Source organism: Pseudophryne corroboree, chromosome 10 (genome assembly GCF_028390025.1).
Source record: "Pseudophryne corroboree isolate aPseCor3 chromosome 10, aPseCor3.hap2, whole genome shotgun sequence".
In the NCBI taxonomy this organism is placed as follows: Eukaryota; Metazoa; Chordata; class Amphibia; order Anura; family Myobatrachidae; genus Pseudophryne; species Pseudophryne corroboree.
This window is the reverse complement of record NC_086453.1, coordinates 249697174-249717966: the sequence shown is the minus strand read 5'-3', so window position 1 is coordinate 249717966 and position 20793 is coordinate 249697174. Positions and strand designations below refer to the sequence as shown.

General features: G+C 41.9%; 3 pseudogenes; all 3 read left to right on the top strand.

The window, feature by feature from the left end:
• Positions 1-11298: 11298 nt before the first annotated feature.
• Positions 11299-11416, top strand: LOC134968190 (5S ribosomal RNA; annotated as a pseudogene).
• Positions 11417-17578: 6162 nt separating this feature from the next.
• Positions 17579-17696, top strand: LOC134968183 (5S ribosomal RNA; annotated as a pseudogene).
• A 144-nt stretch (positions 17697-17840) lies between these two features.
• LOC134968189 (5S ribosomal RNA) lies at positions 17841-17958 on the top strand (annotated as a pseudogene).
• The last annotated feature ends 2835 nt before the right edge of the window (positions 17959-20793 follow it).

The following is a 20793-nucleotide window of genomic DNA, read 5'->3' as shown; positions in this document are numbered from 1 at the left end:
GGACGACGAGTGCACTGACGACACAGAGGTAGGTACAGCCGTGGCCTACCGTACTGCTTATATATATAATATACTGTATAACGGACCTGGTGGACACTGTCAGCAGACTGCTAAACTAGTATGAAGAAAAAAAAAGCCACCACAGGTATACAATGTAGATGGATGAATAGTATAGTATTATATTACTTATGGACGACGAGTGCACTGACGACACAGAGGTAGGTACAGCCGTGGCCTACCGTACTGCTTATATATATATATATATATATAATATACTGTATAACGGACCTGGTGGACACTGTCAGCAGACTGCTAAACTAGTATGAAGAAAAAAAAAGCCACCACAGGTATACAATGTAGATGGATGGATAGTATAGTATTATATTACTTATGGACGACGAGTGCACTGATGACACAGAGGTAGGTACAGCCGTGGCCTACCGTACTGCTTATATATATAATAAACTGTATAACGGACCTGGTGGACACTGTCAGCAGACTGCTAAACTAGTATGAAGAAAAAAAAAGCCACCACAGGTATACAATGTAGATGGATGGATAGTATAGTATTATATTACTTATGGACGACGAGTGCACTGACGACACAGAGGTAGGTACAGCCGTGGCCTACCGTACTGCTTATATATATATATATATTATACTGTATAATATAATAACGGACCTGGTGGACACTGTCAGCAGACTGCTAAACTAGTATGAAGAAAAAAAAAGCCACCACAGGTATACAATGTAGATGGATGGATAGTATAGTATTATATTACTTATGGACGACGAGTGCACTGACGACACAGAGGTAGGTACAGCCGTGGCCTACCGTACTGCTTATATATATATATATATAATATACTGTATAATATAATAACGGACCTGTTGGACACTGTCAGCAGACTGCTAAACTAGTATGAAGAAAAAAAAAGCCACCACAGGTATACAATGTAGATGGATGGATAGTATAGTATTATATTACTTATGGACGACGAGTGCACTGACGACACAGAGGTAGGTACAGCCGTGGCCTACCGTACTGCTAGATATATATAAAATAAATATAATATACTGTATAATAAATAATAACGGACCTGGTGGACACTGTCAGCAGACTGCTAAACTAGTATGAAGAAAAAAAAAGCCACCACAGACAGGAGTGTTTTTCAGGCAGAAAAACGTATACTGGACTGGTGGTCACTGTCAGCAAAACTGTGCACTGTACTCCTGCTATAACTGCTCCCCAGTCCCCACAATTAGGCAGTGTGAGCAGTGCACTCAGCACAGATATATCATGCAGCAGTGCAGCACACTGAGTGAGCACAGATATGGTGGAGCGTTTTTTTCAGGAAGAGAAACAAACAAAGGATTAAACTCACTGGTGGTATAATCAAAACCCTGCACTGTACTCCCTAACAGCTGCTCCCCGTCCCCAATCCTCCCTAAGTAAGTCACTCAGTCTTTATACTCAGTCTTTTTCTACTATAACGGAGAGGACGCCAGCCACGTCCTCTCCCTAGGAAAAAAAAACTGTGTTCCCTAATGCACACCGAGTGAATAATATTGCTATATAATAATGGTCAGATAATACGGAGATCTTAGTTGCGTATATCTGCAGATATAGGGTTAAGCCCCCAGGCCGATCGACAAGGCTTCTCCGTCACTGGGGGTCCCTAATACTAGGTATGGGCCCGGGGCGCAGGACCCCACAATGTCGGCACAGGTCGGCCACCCCAGGTCAGCACACAGGTGAAAATTAATAGGGGTTAATAAGAAGCACAGAAGTGCTATGTAAGTGGTGTGATTAAAATAATATATACAAAGTGATAGGAAAAATAATAAGTGTTAATAAAGTGTTAGGGTGTGCCGACCTGCAGCAGCCCACCCATACCGACACAGGGGCCACTGCACCCCACACCCACCCCATAAATAATTACATATATATATCTGGGTTAAATTCCCAGTGTAAGGCCACATGGTAATGGCACCTACAGCATCTGAGAGCCAGCTTACCTGGGGATACCCCTGGCTTCCCCTATGGCACTACTAGAGTCAGCAATCCCTCCTAATGCTGACCCATTTGTGCCTCTCTATATACAATACACAAGGTGGAAAGCTGCTCAATCAGATTGTAATGTCACTCAGGTGCTAAAAGGGGAGGGGTAATTCTGTGTAGGAAAAAAAACTGTGTTCCCTAATGCACACCGAGTGAATAATATTGCTATATAATAATGGTCAGATAATACGGAGATCTTAGTTGCGTATATCTGCAGATATAGGGTTAAGCCCCCAGGCCGATCGACAAGGCTTCTCCGTCACTGGGGGTCCCTAATACTAGGTATGGGCCCGGGGCGCAGGACCCCACAATGTCGGCACAGGTCGGCCACCCCAGGTCAGCACACAGGTGAAAATTAATAGGGGTTAATAAGAAGCACAGAAGTGCTATGTAAGTGGTGTGATTAAAATAATATATACAAAGTGATAGGAAAAATAATAAGTGTTAATAAAGTGTTAGGGTGTGCCGACCTGCAGCAGCCCACCCATACCGACACAGGGGCCACTGCACCCCACACCCACCCCATAAATAATTACATATATATATCTGGGTTAAATTCCCAGTGTAAGGCCACATGGTAATGGCACCTACAGCATCTGAGAGCCAGCTTACCTGGGGATACCCCTGGCTTCCCCTATGGCACTACTAGAGTCAGCAATCCCTCCTAATGCTGACCCATTTGTGCCTCTCTATATACAATACACAAGGTGGAAAGCTGCTCAATCAGATTGTAATGTCACTCAGGTGCTAAAAGGGGAGGGGTAATTCTGTGTAGGAAAAAAAAAACTGTGTTCCCTAATGCACACCGAGTGAATAATATTGCTATATAATAATGGTCAGATAATACGGAGATCTTAGTTGCGTATATCTGCAGATATAGGGTTAAGCCCCCAGGCCGATCGACAAGGCTTCTCCGTCACTGGGGGTCCCTAATACTAGGTATGGGCCCGGGGCGCAGGACCCCACAATGTTGGCACAGGTCGGCCACCCCAGGTCAGCACACAGGTGAAAATTAATAGGGGTTAATAAGAAGCACAGAAGTGCTATGTAAGTGGTGTGATTAAAATAATATATACAAAGTGATAGGAAAAATAATAAGTGTTAATAAAGTGTTAGGGTGTGCCGACCTGCAGCAGCCCACCCATACCGACACAGGGGCCACTGCACCCCACACCCACCCCATAAATAATTACATATATATATCTGGGTTAAATTCCCAGTGTAAGGCCACATGGTAATGGCACCTACAGCATCTGAGAGCCAGCTTACCTGGGGATACCCCTGGCTTCCCCTATGGCACTACTAGAGTCAGCAATCCCTCCTAATGCTGACCCATTTGTGCCTCTCTATATACAATACACAAGGTGGAAAGCTATTAAAATAATATATACAAAGTGATAGGAAAAATAATAAGTGTTAATAAAGTAGGGGAAGCCAGGGGTATCCCCAGGTAAGCTGGCTCTCAGATGCTGTAGGTGCCATTACCATGTGGCCTTACACTGGGAATTTAACCCAGATATATATATGTAATTATTTATGGGGTGGGTGTGGGGTGCAGTGGCCCCTGTGTCGGTATGGGTGGGCTGCTGCAGGTCGGCACACCCTAACACTTTATTAACACTTATTATTTTTCCTATCACTTTGTATATATTATTTTAATCACACCACTTACATAGCACTTCTGTGCTTCTTATTAACCCCTATTAATTTTCACCTGTGTGCTGACCTGGGGTGGCCGACCTGTGCCGACATTGTGGGGTCCTGCGCCCCGGGCCCATACCTAGTATTAGGGACCCCCAGTGACGGAGAAGCCTTGTCGATCGGCCTGGGGGCTCAACCCTATATCTGCAGATATACGCAACTAAGATCTCCGTATTATCTGACCATTATTATATAGCAATATTATTCACTCGGTGTGCATTAGGGAACACAGTTTTTTTTCCTACACAGAATTACCCCTCCCCTTTTAGCACCTGAGTGACATTACAATCTGATTGAGCAGCTTTCCACCTTGTGTATTGTATATAGAGAGGCACAAATGGGTCAGCATTAGGAGAGATTGCTGACTCTAGTAGTGCCATAGGGGAAGCCAGGGGTATCCCCAGGTAAGCTGGCTCTCAGATGCTGTAGGTGCCATTACCATGTGGCCTTACACTGGGAATTTAACCCAGATATATATATGTAATTATTTATGGGGTGGGTGTGGGGTGCAGTGGCCCCTGTGTCGGTATGGGTGGGCTGCTGCAGGTCGGCACACCCTAACACTTTATTAACACTTATTATTTTTCCTATCACTTTGTATATATTATTTTAATCACACCACTTACATAGCACTTCTGTGCTTCTTATTAACCCCTATTAATTTTCACCTGTGTGCTGACCTGGGGTGGCCGACCTGTGCCGACATTGTGGGGTCCTGCGCCCCGGGCCCATACCTAGTATTAGGGACCCCCAGTGACGGAGAAGCCTTGTCGATCGGCCTGGGGGCTTAACCCTATATCTGCAGATATACGCAACTAAGATCTCCGTATTATCTGACCATTATTATATAGCAATATTATTCACTCGGTGTGCATTAGGGAACACAGTTTTTTTTCCTACACAGAATTACCCCTCCCCTTTTAGCACCTGAGTGACATTACAATCTGATTGAGCAGCTTTCCACCTTGTGTATTGTATATAGAGAGGCACAAATGGGTCAGCATTAGGAGGGATTGCTGACTCTAGTAGTGCCATAGGGGAAGCCAGGGGTATCCCCAGGTAAGCTGGCTCTCAGATGCTGTAGGTGCCATTACCATGTGGCCTTACACTGGGAATTTAACCCAGATATATATATGTAATTATTTATGGGGTGGGTGTGGGGTGCAGTGGCCCCTGTGTCGGTATGGGTGGGCTGCTGCAGGTCGGCACACCCTAACACTTTATTAACACTTATTATTTTTCCTATCACTTTGTATATATTATTTTAATCACACCACTTACATAGCACTTCTGTGCTTCTTATTAACCCCTATTAATTTTCACCTGTGTGCTGACCTGGGGTGGCCGACCTGTGCCGACATTGTGGGGTCCTGCGCCCCGGGCCCATACCTAGTATTAGGGACCCCCAGTGAAGGAGAAGCCTTGTCGATCGGCCTGGGGGCTTAACCCTATATCTGCAGATATATGCAACTAAGATCTCCGTATTATCTGACCATTATTATATAGCAATATTATTCACTCGGTGTGCATTAGGGAACACAGTTTTTTTTCCTACACAGAATTACCCCTCCCCTTTTAGCACCTGAGTGACATTACAATCTGATTGAGCAGCTTTCCACCTTGTGTATTGTATATAGAGAGGCACAAATGGGTCAGCATTAGGAGGGATTGCTGACTCTAGTAGTGCCATAGGGGAAGCCAGGGGTATCCCCAGGTAAGCTGGCTCTCAGATGCTGTAGGTGCCATTACCATGTGGCCTTACACTGGGAATTTAACCCAGATATATATATGTAATTATTTATGGGGTGGGTGTGGGGTGCAGTGGCCCCTGTGTCGGTATGGGTGGGCTGCTGCAGGTCGGCACACCCTAACACTTTATTAACACTTATTATTTTTCCTATCACTTTGTATATATTATTTTAATCACACCACTTACATAGCACTTCTGTGCTTCTTATTAACCCCTATTAATTTTCACCTGTGTGCTGACCTGGGGTGGCCGACCTGTGCCGACATTGTGGGGTCCTGCGCCCCGGGCCCATACCTAGTATTAGGGACCCCCAGTGACGGAGAAGCCTTGTCGATCGGCCTGGGGGCTCAACCCTATATCTGCAGATATACGCAACTAAGATCTCCGTATTATCTGACCATTATTATATAGCAATATTATTCACTCGGTGTGCATTAGGGAACACAGTTTTTTTTTCCTACACAGAATTACCCCTCCCCTTTTAGCACCTGAGTGACATTACAATCTGATTGAGCTGCTTTCCACCTTGTGTATTGTATATAGAGAGGCACAAATGGGTCAGCATTAGGAGGGATTGCTGACTCTAGTAGTGCCATAGGGGAAGCCAGGGGTATCCCCAGGTAAGCTGGCTCTCAGATGCTGTAGGTGCCATTACCATGTGGCCTTACACTGGGAATTTAACCCAGATATATATATGTAATTATTTATGGGGTGGGTGTGGGGTGCAGTGGCCCCTGTGTCGGTATGGGTGGGCTGCTGCAGGTCGGCACACCTTGTTTACGTCCTCTCCCTATCAATCTCAATGCACGTGTGAAAATGGCGGCGACGCGCGGCTCCTTATATAGAATCCGAATCTCGCGAGAATCCGGCAGCGGGATGATGACGTTCGGGCGCGCTCGGGTTAACCGAGCAAGGCGGGAGGATCCGAGTCGCTCGGACCCGTGAAAAAAAAGGTGAAGTTCGGGTGGGTTCGGATCCCGAGGATCCGAACCCGCTCATCACTACTAGCAACAAGCATTACCCCCTGGTTACAAGCACAACACCCAGCTCATGAAACCCCTGGCAACGCGTATGGCACCCTGAGCATGACAACCCCTGGCACTGTGCATGGAACCAAGAGCATGATATTAGAAGCCTTACTGTAGGTCTTAATGTGTAATTGGCATTGCAGTGTGTGGCATAGTGTATCACAGACATTGCGGTGTGTGGTATAATGTGTCACAGGCATTACGATGTGTGGTATACTATATCATGGACATTGTGGTATAATGTCTCGGGCATTGCAGTGTGTGGCATAATTTATAATGGGCATTGTGGTGTGTGGCATAATATGTCACAGGCATTACGATGTGTGGTATAATGTGTCAGGGGCATTATGGTGTGGTGTAATGTGTCAGGGGCATTACGGTGTGTGCCATATTGTGTAATGGGCATTATGGTGTGTGGCATTATGTCTAAGGGCCATTGCAGTGTGTGGCATAATGTGTAAGGAGGCATTACTATAAGGAGGAAAAATGACAAATAATGTTAGGGACATGAATCAGGATTATTATTTTTTCCCTGTGGTGGCCAATGTCTCGGCGTGCAGGTTGCAAAACTGGGGTATAAGGAAGACTTTACCTGCATTGTCACGCCCCTTTCAGTGAAGCCACACCCATTTTAGTAAGACCACGCCCCCTTTTTCGGCGCGTGCATCTTCACTTTTTATAGTGCCGTTTATGGGAGGGGGGCACCAGAGAATTTTTTGGCATGGGGAGAAAAATTACTAGTTACGCCACTGCATTCATGCACACTATACAATACAACAGGCACATCACTCAATTATTGTCAAAATGGTCCAATAATTGTATAGTGTGTACCTTTCTGCAAATTTTAATTCTGCCCCTCCTGCAGTGCAACATAGTTTTGCCAAGGTGCACAGTTAAGCTCTCATCCAATCAAACCTCTCAGCAACCAGTTGTTCAGACATTGGTAGAATACACCAACACAACACAAGGTTTCATCTATTCCTGATCATCTGGTCTGGTCAAAAGATTTTTAAACCTGCAGGAAAATCAGGAAAACAGATCACAAATCACCAGACCAGGTTATAAAACTGATCCCTGTGAGTGGAAGCCGGTCTGTCACAGATTGAAAGAGAGTGTACAGTGACACAATCCTTTCTGCAAATGCAAATTTAGAGATGAGCGGGCTTGGTTCCCTGAGATCCAAATCCCCCCCCCTCCCCCCCCCCCCCCCGAAAATCACACCCCGAGCACGGATACGAGTCTGGCTCGGGACTTTCCGCCAGACTCAGAAACCAGAACAAGGCAAAACATCATCATCACGCTGTCAGATTCTCGTGGGATTTGGATCCCATATAAACAGACGAGCGTCGCCAACATTTTTACTCCAGACTTGGAGAGTGAGGGAGGGGTGGGGTTAGTGTGTGCTCTGTAGGGGTGCTGCATCAGTCAATGTGGTGTACCTGTGCTGTGTTAGGGGTGCTGTCCTTGCTGTCACTGGTGTTTCATGTGCTGCAGCTATACATGGGTATTGCTGTCCTGGCTGTCACTGGGTTGTACAGGGTACAGGGGCACTGTCCTCCTCCTGTATGCTGTAAAATATAAGGATGCTGCTGGGCTTGTATGTTGTAAAAATTCAGGGGTGCAGTTGGTAAAAATGAAAAGCACACTGCTCTTGTATGCTGTAAAATATACGGGTGCTGCTGGCCCTGTATGTTATAAAAATTCAGAGGTGCAGTTGTTAAAAATTAAAAAGCACACTGCTGTATGCTGTAAAATATAGGGGTGTTGCTGTTCAAATAACATTATACTGGCCCTGTATGCTATAAAAATTCAGAGGTGCAGTTGTTAAAAATTAAAAGCACACTGCTGTATGCTGTAAAATGTAGGGGTGTTGCTGTACAAATAACATTACATTGGCCCTGTATGCTATTAATATTCAGGGGTGCAGTTGTTAAAAATTAAAAGCACACTGCTGTATTCTGTAAAATATAGGGGTGTTGCTGTTAAAATAATATTACACTGGCCCTGTATGCTATTCAAGGGTGCAGTGAAAATCAATGTACACTGGCCCTGTCTTGTATGCTGTAATAATTCTAGGGTGCAGTGAAAATCAATGTACACTTGCCCTGTCTTGTATGCTGTAATAATTCAAGGGTGCAGTGAAAATCAATGTACACTAGCCCTGTCTGATATGCTGTAAAATTACAGGGGTGTTGTGAAAATACAGGGGTGCTGGCACTGTCCGCAGTTGCGATGTCTATGCCTGACCTTCACAACACTGTATGGGAAGAGGTTCCTACCATCATTTGCATGCCCCCTGCAAGTGCTGGGAGGAGCACCACCAGTCCAGTTGCTGATATTGAGATTGAGGATGTCACTGTAGAAGTACACCAGAATGCGGACAATATGGGTGTAGCTGGCACTGCGGAGGAGGTTGATGATGAGGATTCTGATGGTGATATGGTTTGCTTGAATAAGGCACCAGTGGAGACAGTTGTTGGCCATGGGATGAAAAAGCCCATTGCCATGCCTGGGCAAAATACCAAAAAAGCCACCTCTTCGGTGTGGAATTATTTATCCACAAATCTGGACAACAGGTGTCAAGCCATCTGTTGCATTTGTCAATCGATAATAAGTAGGGTTAAGGACGTTAAGGAACATCCTCCCTTATACATCATCTGCAGCATATTCATCATAAGTAATTGTCAAGCTAAGAAACTTTGGGTAAAAGCGGTCCACTGACACCTAAATGATGTGGTTTGTTTGTTTGAATATTATTTCTCTGTGAGGATTAGGATGTAAACACAGAAGGGGGGGGAGGAATTTGAGGATGAGGCTGACATCTAGCCACTGTAGAGCCAGTTTGTGGAAGGAGAGATTAATTGCTTCTTTTTTGGTGGCGGCCCAAACAAACCGATCATTGTAGCCACAGTCGTCTGGCACACCCTGTCGCTAAAATGATTGATTTGTTAAAGTGTGCATGTCCTGTTTATACAACATAAGGGTGTGTGGAAGGGCCCAAGGACAATTCCATCTTGCACCTCTTTTTGCTTTGCACTATGTGCTCTTTGGGGCCTAGTTTTTAAAACTGCCATCCTGTCTGTCACTGCAGTGCCACTCCTAGATGGGCCAGGTGTTTGTGCCGCTCATTTGTGTCTCTTACCTTAGTCATCCAGCGACCTCGGTGCAACCTTTTGGCCTAAAACCAATATTGTGAGGTGTTCAGAATAGACTGGAAATGAGTAGAAATGAATGTTATTGAGGTTAACAATACCGTAGGATCCAAATTACCCCCAAATTCTGTGATTTTAGCTGTTTTTATGTTTTTTTCAAAAATCATCCAGATCCAAAACCAAAACCCGAAAGGGAGATCTGCAGCAAAATCAGACAGCAGTTTATACATACAGTAGATTAGGTGTTACATAGGCAACCTAGGGCTATAGTAGACACATAGATTAGGTGTTAAGGGGAGTACACACGGAGAGATCTGTGTTTAATTTCTAAGCAATCTGTCTAGTTTATTTACAAATTAAGCACGGATCTCTCCGTGTGTATGCCCCACAGCAATAGCGACGCGCGGCCCCATGCTTTGCTATCACAAGTTCTAGAGTGGCCTAGCATACTGCTCATTTCACTGCTGGGTGGATTGAGCGCCCCCCCCCCCCGTCCCACCCCCCCTTCCTTATTCAGCACACATCGCGCTGTGTGCTGTGCATGGGAGAGATGTGTGCTGAGCAGTCTGTGATTGATCGCTCAGCACACATCTCTCCCCGAGTGTACTGGCCTTTACATATGCAACCTAGGGATAACAGTAGGATTGTGTCAGCAGTCTGATCTGGAGTTGGACCCATGGAAGATTGGACAAGTGTGTACCAGGATTGGACAAGTGTGTACCGAGATTACTTGCTGTTGTCTGCTTTATCCCCACATCAGAATCAGGCCCTATTACTGCATTGTTTCTCTATTAGTCCGTATAAACATTCCTACTACAAAGAAATTAAGGGCCTAATTCAGTCCTGATCGCAGCAGCAAATTTGTTAGCAAATGGGCAAAACCATGTGCACTGCAGGGGGGGCAGATATAACATGTGCAGAGACAGTTAGATTTGGGTAGGTTATATTGTTTCTGTACAGAAAGTTAGTGAAATACCAATATACAAACAGTTAACAAGTGATTCTTAAACTGCTAATGATTGGCGGTGCTCCCAGGAATTTTGTAGGTTGAACTACAATTTGGAAAGCCAGGAGAAAAAGACAAAAAACCCTTGTTTGGGAGCACTCATTTGTTATATTAGAAATAATATGTGTAGTGAAAAGATATTAAAACATAACCTTTAATCAATCCTTGAATAAAAAAACTTTTTGGACAAGAAATTGAGACTCGTGTCTAGTGTTATCTGTGTGTATAAAAATCTTATTTAACCTTTTTAGCAAATGAGGTACAAGATAATTGGGAAGGTGAAAATATCAAAGTGGTGATAAAGGATACCGAATGGTTTCTTAGGGTCCCGGGTATCCAAGAAGTCACTGTGCATGCCTGAATTATGGATATCCATGGTAGGAGATATATGCAGAATTGCAGAGGTTAATCAAGGTGAAACTCAGGATAGATATAGGGAGAGTGGGGTGGAAAGAGCAATTAGGCTTCCCTTGATGGGAGAAGGGGAGAGGGGGGAACCATTTCAGACTATCATGGCACCGATTTATTAGAGTATAGAATTAGTGGTGGCTTCTTCTTTCTTCTTTCTTCCTTTTTCCTTTTTTTTTCCTCTATCAAAGGCCCACTGCCATACTACCCTGAATACGCCCGATCTTGTCCGATCTCGGAAGCTAAGCAGGCATGGCCTGGTCAGTATCAGGACGGGCAACTTCCTGAGAATACCAGGTGCAGTGGGCCCCCACCCTCCGTCCAAACCCCCCCCCCCCCCTTTTTTTTCTCCCCCCCCCTCCTCCCATCAAGGGAAGCCTAATTGCTCTTTCCACCCCACTCTCCCTACATATATCCTGAGTTTCACCTTGATTAACCTCTGCAATTCTGCATATATCTCCTACCATTGATATCCATAATTCAGGCATACACAGTGACTTCTTGGATACCCGGGACCCTAAGAAACCATTCGGTATCCTTTATCACCCCTTTGATATTTTCACCTTCCCAATTATCTTATACCTCATTTGCTAAAAAGGTAAATAAGATTTTTATACACACAGATAACACTAGACACGAGTCTCAATTTCTTGTCCAAAAAGTTTTTTTATTCAAGGATTGATTAAAGGTTATGTTTTAATATCTTTTCACTACACATATTATTTCTAATACAACAAATGAGTGCTCCCAAACAAGGGTTTTTTGTCTTTTTCTCCTGCCTTTCCAAATTGTAGTTCAACCTACAAAATTCCTGGGAGCACCACCAATCATTAGCAGTTTAAGAATCACTTGTTAACTGTTTGTATATTGGTATTTCACTATCTAATTATCTCATCATCTTAGTATAATTGTTTGACAAGTGCGGTTCCACACAAAATAACTTTCTGTACAATCCCTGGTACTGAGGCCTTTTCCTCAGCTCTTTGGATCCAGCACAGTCACCTTGGCCTAAGTCCAGGCCACTAATAGAACGTTTTGTTCTCTTATTATTGATATAATTTGGGCTCCTTCCTTTAAAAAACTTGTTTTAAAGAAACTTAGGCCCCTCTCTCTCGGCTCCAACAACCAGGATAATATGAGTACCTTTAGTTTGAAGACTGAATTGAAGAATAAAAGATCAATAGATGATCTGGATACCATTTTTCCCATCAAGATTCCTGATCCCATTCCTGAGGCTAACTGGGAAAATGACCTCTTCCATTTGAAGAGAGCCCTCCAGAGACGCATTAGAGTTGATTGGGATTAAACCAGCCTGGAACATTACTGTAGACAAAAAATATCCCCAAGAGGTCTGCGACCGAAACTCTTTCCCTCATTTGAACTCTCCACAGAAAATCTACGTAAAGATTGGGAGCTATGTCTCCTAAAATGTTCGCAGGACCTGATGGGTATCCTAATAAAACACAACCATCTAATAATGGAAGAATGTACCAAAGAAATCGACAACTTGGGTCAGAAATTGGAACAATGGGAAGGAAATACTGCTTTCCAAGATCTCTTTGGTAAAATGAAAAAGGATCTGGAGACATATGAGGACACCATCATCGAAAGGAAGAAGACTAAGTTTGCAAGAGATAAGCGGGATTTCACGACTGGACATATCTTCAAATGGACCCAACAAACCCGTAGAAGGGACGTGACGAGACAAGAATATACACCATCATCCTCTGAAGTCAAACCTTCAGATACTGAGGATCACCCTGACTCTAACTCAGATCAAAGAGACCCCTTTAACCGTAGGAGGGACTCCAGCTTTCATTCAACTTCTTCTTCAGCCTCTTTTTTAGAGGAAAGCAGGGGCAGAGCCTGTGGATACCCTGCAAAACAAAAACCAGGCGGGGCGGAAGGAAGAGCACCAAGACAAAGATGGCGATCACCCCAGCAGAGACGATATCCCTCCAGGAAACAGAAATAACCAATGAAGGCCTCACCAAGCTTAGAATAATCAATCTTTCTACACATGTTCTTACACAGGATCAAACCAGTGTCCTTGAAAAGGGCCTCTCTTTTTCGCCAACTAATCATTTTGACCGTTTCAAGTGGGAAATAAATCTCCGCCTTTTTGGACGCAAACTTCTACTCAAGAAACATTTTTCCAAAAAAGACAGACACACTTCTGGCCAGTAATGATACAAGTAACCTATCACAACAGGAACAGGATGCTTAGCCATCTTAGAAGAACTATCCGATGAACAACCCTCTACATCCGCTAGCCCCATCTGTAAAAACAAGTCAACGTTCTATCCTCAAGATCATCAGTGTCCTGAAATAAAGGTATTTCTCGACCTGGTGTCACGAGACATACTCTACCGACGTCAGAAATCATACAGAACTATTGGCAACTTGTCCAGAAATCAGAGGGAAGCTGTGAAAGAAATACAGAAATGGGATGATGTACAGATAAAAATTTCTGATAAAGGAGGAAATATTGTCATATGGCCTACCACACTATATCTCAAGGAGGCCAACAAACAACTAAAGGACACCTCCTGTTACAAGACAACTTTATTTGATCCAACACAGAATTTCTCAACTCTTTATTCCTGGATCATCGACAAACACTTGCAGCAAGGCACCATTACTAAAACTGAATGGGACTACTTGAATACCCCACACCCCAGCACACCGACATTATACTTGCTACCCAAGGTCCACAAAAATTTGGACAACCCACCTGGACGACCCATTATATCGGGCAACGGGGGCCTTTTGGAAAAAGCCAGCTGCTTTCTTGACGTCGATTTGCGACAACATGTCCTCAGCCTACCGTCATATGTAAAGGATACAACAGATGTATTGAAGAAAATCCAAGGTATACAGCTGGAAGACTCCCACATATTAGTGGGTTTAGATGTTGAATCCCTATACACATCTATCAAACATGATCTTAGCCTAACAGCAGTGAAATACTTCCTACATATGGAAGGCTTTGGTGACTTTCAAGAATTCCTTTTGGAATTACTCAAATTTGTTTTAAATCACAACTATTTCCTATTCAACAACCGTTTCTATATACAGACTAGAGGCACAGCTATGGGGGCGGCATGTGCCCCCACATATGCAAACCTCTTTTTAGGCTGGTGGGAACGTGAATTAGTATTCAGTGACAATCAAGAAGAGTACACTGACCATATTGTTATCTGGATACGTTACATAGACAATATCTTCATGATCTGGGATGGTACCCAAGATAAACTGGACCAGTACATCCGTTCTCTCAATGATAACCAGATAAACATGAAATTCACATATACCAGCAGTAAATCCAGTATTCCATTTCTTGACCTTAGGATATACCGAGATGAGACCAACACCATAGCTACAGAAATCTTCAGAAAAGCTACTTCAACCAACAGTCTGCTTCATTCAACCAGCAGTCACTTTCCACCAACTATCCGAAACATTCCCAAAGGTGAATTCCTTAGCTTAAAAAGAAACTGCACAGAAGATTCCACTTTCCAGACAAAAAGCATTGAATTGGCAGCAAGACTCAAGGAGAGTGGATACAGCAAAAGACTTATTAAAAGAGCTAAATCTGAAGTACAAAAAGTGGAAAGGGACTCTGATTTTTCCGGTTGAGAAAACCAAAGTAGACAAGAACACCTTACGCTTCATTGGGGATTTCTGCACAAATTGGAAGGACGCTAGAAAGATTTTGCAAACACACTGGCATATCTTACAAATGGATGAGGATCTCTCGGACCATATAGGCCAGAACATCAACATGAGTTGGAGAAGGGCACCAAACCTAAAAGACAAATTAGTAAAAAGTTACTTTTCATACCCTCCGAAACCAAGACCTCTCAAAGGCAGTTATCCGTGTGGCAACTGTAAACTGTGCCCTCATATCACAAACCTAACAGAAGTTACAGACAGATTCAATCAACGGATCACAATAAAGGATTTCTTCAACTGTAGGACGGAGAATGTAATTTATTGCATCACATGTACGTGCAATCTGAGGTATGTGGGCATGACATCTCGCATGCTTAAAGTTAGGGCACTTGAACATATGAGTACAGTAAGGAACGCCAAATCCGATTCTGCTCAGTTCAAGTAGCTCACTACAGTCGCCAAACATTTTTTAAGATTCCACGACAGCCGAATAGAGGATTTGAACATTTCAGGCCTGGAACATATAAAAATGGGCCTGAGAGGAGGAGATTATAACATGACACTTCAGAAGAAGGAATCAGAATGGATCTTCAAACTGGATACTCTCATGCCAAAAGGCCTGAACGAAAACATTAATTACAGCATTTTTCTACATACCTAATTATTGTATTTGCAAATTTACTCTTTGCTCCCTCACCTTAGCCAATCCTGTACTCCACTAGCCCCATCTTATCCCAATTCCCATCAAAACTTTCTTCCTCAATTTACTTTCCTACTAACTAAACTAACCCACCTCCTACTACCCCCTCTCTTTTATCCTTTTCATCCCCACCCTCACCACCCACCAAGTTTTTCACTTTTATATATATTTTTTTCACAATTATCTCTTTAGACTAATTTTTCACACTTTTTTCACATCTTCCACCAATTCCCTCCACCCCTCCTTCCCCCCTTCCTTTCTCTCCTAGTCCCCCCTATCCAACCTTTCTTCTTCCCCACCACCTCCTTTCCGCACCACATTCACACTTTAAGTTTCCCATAATTTTCACACCCTCTTTGCATCACACCCCATACCATCCTCCAGCATCTTTTCACACACACACATCATTTGTCCCTACTCACACAACCCCTTTATATAAGTCCACCACATTAGAGGCTAATACATACATTCCATTCTCTTTCCATCATTCCACACCAATTAACCACCTTTTCTCTCCTTCCCCCCTCAACAGTTTTCCCTCCCCCCCCCCCACATTATAATTAATTTCTTCCACCCGTATTTCATCAATTCATATATCCCCATAATTTTTCAGGTGTGTAATTAATAATAATAATAATAATAATAATAAATAATATATAATTTTCAAATATTTCACACCTTTAATTCACATTATATTTCTTTCTCCCTTATTAATTCATATATTCCCATAATTCCTCATTTGTCAGTTATTTAATGATTAATATAATTTTTAATATTCCACACATATACCTTTAATTCCTTTTCCCTATCCCTGATTCACTTACATCTATCCTTTCCCTTCCCTATCATGGCAGCAGCAATCATTTCAGCCCTGACCCGATTCTAAGCCTCCCATTTATTATCTTCTGCCAAACTTCATAGGATTAATCCTTATATATCTCTTCACAATTCCTCACCTGCTCGAGTATATACATGTGTACATTATTATGTATAGCCTTATGTTTATCTTTATTTTATTTTAGTTTCCCTTTTCCTGACTCACATATATCTATCCTTTCCCTCTTCCATCATGGCCGCAGCAATCATTTCAGCAATGACCCGATTGGTTAAGCCTTCCATCTATTATCTTTCTACTAAATATCATTGGTTAAACCAGTACTCATATACTGGTCACAGGAGAGCAACAGAGAGAGGCTCTTGTGACCAAGCCTACCTAGGTGAAACGTACGTCGAGAGACGTCCTTTGTGACGTCATCGTGGCAACGCCCAGTCCGGAAGCGGGCGGCGGCGTCCATCACTGTCAGCGGATGCACGCCTGGGGGATGCCTGGATAACACTGGCTGCACACAGTGCGGTCGCGGTAATATACTCCAGATTATCAACATTTGACTACTTTCCCTCCCCCACAAACAACCTACTCCTGCAGCGGTATTGTACAGCTACAGGAACAGTGTACATAGTACTTACAGGACTATTTACATTATCTCCCCGCTCATGCCTCATTGGATATCATTCAGCGTCATGCTATGTATTACAATGTATCTTTCTATTGCATGTTTTCTATTAACAGCAGCAATTGTTTGTAAAATATTTTCTAATGTTATGTCAGTCCCTAAGAGGATGTTATAAGGTTCAAGTATTTTTCTTGTGAGCCAGCCTTGAGCTCTAAACCTATATCCTTTGACTCATCACTCTTGTTTCTGTATTTATGGAGCAAGCAACAGTGCACATTCTTTAGTGCTTCCATTATTTTTTTGTTTCAATTATTTGTGAGCCAGCCCTGAGCTCCTAATATATCGTATATGCAGAATTTGTTATAAACACAATATATTTTGTGAGAGTGTATTTTCCACAATATCACTTAGTAATTATTTGAGCTATTTGAGGTACTCTTTATGATCATTTATCATTTCAGATCCCCCATTTGGAGACATATATATTCAACACCTCTCTATTGTATTGACTTCCCTTTTCCTTTCTATTGTGTTTACTCCCCACACACTCTTCTCTGGAAATACCATCTCGGACTAATTTTAGTCTTGATTTATGCAAAGTACAATAAGCAGAGTGTGACCTCTCTTTCTCCTTCATTAACGGCCCACGGCCATACTACCCTGAATACGCCCGATCTTGTCCGATCTCGGAAGCTAAGCAGATATGGCCTGGTCAGTATTAGGAAGGGGAACCTCCTGAGAATACCAGGTGCAGTGGGCCATTTTTTATTACGAATAAACCCCACACACTCTTTTATTTGGAAAAACCATTTCAGACTATCATGGCACCGATTTATTAGAGTACAGAATTAGTGGTGGCTTCTTTCTTCTTTCTTCCTTTTTCCTTTTTTTTCCTCCATCAAAGGCCCACTGCCATACTACCCTGAATACGCCCGATCTTGTCCGATCTCGGAAGCTAAGCAGGCATGGCCTGGTCAGTATCAGGACGGGCAACTTCCTGAGAATACCAGGTGCAGTGGGCCCCCACCCTCCGTCAAACCCCCCCCCCTTTCCCCCCCCCCCTCCTCCCATCAAGGGAAGCCTAATTGCTCTTTCCACCCCACTCTCCCTACATCTATCCTGAGTTTCACCTTGATTAACTTCTGCATATATCTCCTACCATTGATATCCATAATTCAGGCATGCACAGTGACTTCTTGGATACCCGGGACCCTAAGAAACCATTCGGTATCCTCTATCACCCCTTTGATATTTTCACCTTCCCAATTATCTTGTACCTCATTTGCTAAAAAGGTTAAATAAGATTTTTATACACACAGATAACACTAGACACGAGTCTCAATTTCTTGTCCAAAAAGTTTTTTTATTCAAGGATTGATTAAAGGTTATGTTTTAATATCTTTTCACTACACATATTATTTCTAATACAACAAATGAGTGCTCCCAAACAAGGGTTTTTTGTCTTTTTCTCCTGCCTTTCCAAATTATATTGTTTCTGTGCAAGGTAAATACTGGCTGCTTTATTTTTACACTGCAATTTAGATTTCAGTTTAAATACACCCCACCCAAATCTAACTCTCTCTGCACATGTTATATCTGCCCCCCCCCTGCAGTGCACATGGATTTTCCCATTTGCTAACAAATTTGCTGCTGCGACCAGATCTGAATTAGGCCTTCAATCTATTATATTTTAAACATGCAGCTCCAAATGTCCAGAACATCCTCTGTCCCAAGCATAATGAATAAAATATAAGTGATGTTTATTTGGAATTTATGACTTTATGACTTTCTATTCTGGTTCACTTATTTCTTAACAAATAAGTGGTGACTTTATTTCAAATCAAAAACTTTGCTGTTTGGAATAGTCACATATTTTTTTTTTTTTTAATAGCTCGTGTGGTGGATCGTGATTATTGATAGTGTTATAACATAATATTTATTGTTTCTTTCATCGAATATATACTGTGAAGAACATTTTTGGTTTTGGAGGCGCACCTTATTGTAAAATAATTTTATCATTCTGCATAAATATTTATGTGCTATTCAAAATGCTTTATTACTTTTGCTTTTTTGAAGAATAATTTGAAAGAAAGTATCCTAACAAAGGAGCATTACTTCTGCATGTTTGAAAGATTAGGGTTTCTAGAGAGGCAGGCTCAACGGTGCTGAGATTGCATTAATGAGAGAGGGTTTGGGAGGAGGGTAGTTGATAGTGATGATAGGATGAAAAAGAGAAAATGTTTTTTCTGTATAGCAGAAGATTATGAGCACTGAGCAAACTGTAATAAATTCCCATAAAACAAATAAATATAATGTGTGTGTGTGTGTGTGTGTGTGTGTGTGTGTGTGTGTGTGTGTGTGTGTGTGTGTGTGTGGAAATCTTGATTGCCTGTTAACAAATAAAGGTTCAAGATACCAAGTGGATGGTGAAAATATAGGTTTTGAAAGTAAGATTTCTATAGGGTTAAATCAGTTGGAGGAATCTAAATTCTCACTGAGGGGGTGGGATTCTAATCAATAAAATCCAAAATCTGTGAAGATAGTAGGTAAGTCTAAAGATAATGAAGGCCAGAAGGAGGGCCAAAATTGAAAGGTCTAGAGGAGTATCCCAGGTGATTTCCCATCCAAGTACTGACCAGGCCTTACCTGCTTAGCTTCCGAGATTTGACAAGATTGGGCATATCCAGGGTAGTATGGCCGTGGGCAAGTCTTTAAGGACGATGGAAGAAAAATAGAACCCACGTCTGCTTTCTGTACTAAATTTTTTTTTTATATTCTTCATTTTTTAACAAAGCTTCAATAATAAGATGGGCATTCCCTTTCTTTAAATCTATTAGAAAAAAACTGTAGTTGTGCCACACAATCTTGAGCACATGTACAGTTTATTTTTACTCTGCAAAACTGTGAGAAATTATTATTGTTTCCATTTTGACAGATGACAACTCTTGTGATGTAAATAACTATTAGAATCAACTTTTTTAGTCTTTACTATCATATGTTTTTAAAATCAAATCATGATATTCAATGGGAGCATTGCTGGTTTCAGAGTGTCACTTCATATTGAAAGTATTATCTTAAATAAATACTAAAATTCATAAAAGACTCCAGCGTACCATCACATGCCATTGTATTGTGATCTACTGTATATATCTTCTATAAAAACAATGTAATTCTCAAAAGGAATATCATTATAAATGTATTCTTTTTTTCTAGTAAATGTAAATTGTAAATTCCATATGTAAATTGGCAAAACTGGATGAAAATGATGTACCCATGGCCATGCCACATTTTTTTTATTTAAATCTGATATTATATTCTAGATAATTATGCTGCAGGATAGAGTATATTAAAGTTCAAATAAATACCTTATGTTTAACCTCCATATTCGGCTCTGAGTTTTTCTTACTGATAAAATACCTGTGGTTGAATGGATGTGTACAAAATTTGTATGTCTGTCTTGATTCATATATAGTTATTTTTCCATTGAAATCCCTCCAATAGTTTTAGAAAATTGGTGTTAACTTTTAAACAAGAAGCTTAATCCTCCACATATTTTTTTTAAACAAGTCAATTTGTTTTTAGCAATTATTTATTCCTCAAAAACACTTTTTTCCAAAACTGTTCAGAAATTGTAATTTTTTAATTAGTGAGTTAGGTGAAGAACATGTTTCTAACTTTTCCAACATGATTTTATTTCCCAAAAAATGAAAAGAAAAAAAAAAGTTTTCTAATATATGTAAAAAATATATATTTTTAAAACATCAGAATATTGTATCACTCCCTTGGACCATAGGAATACATCATGACCATCACAAGTTTACTTTCCCCAATGACTGCTCATCTCAGCAACTTCCAGG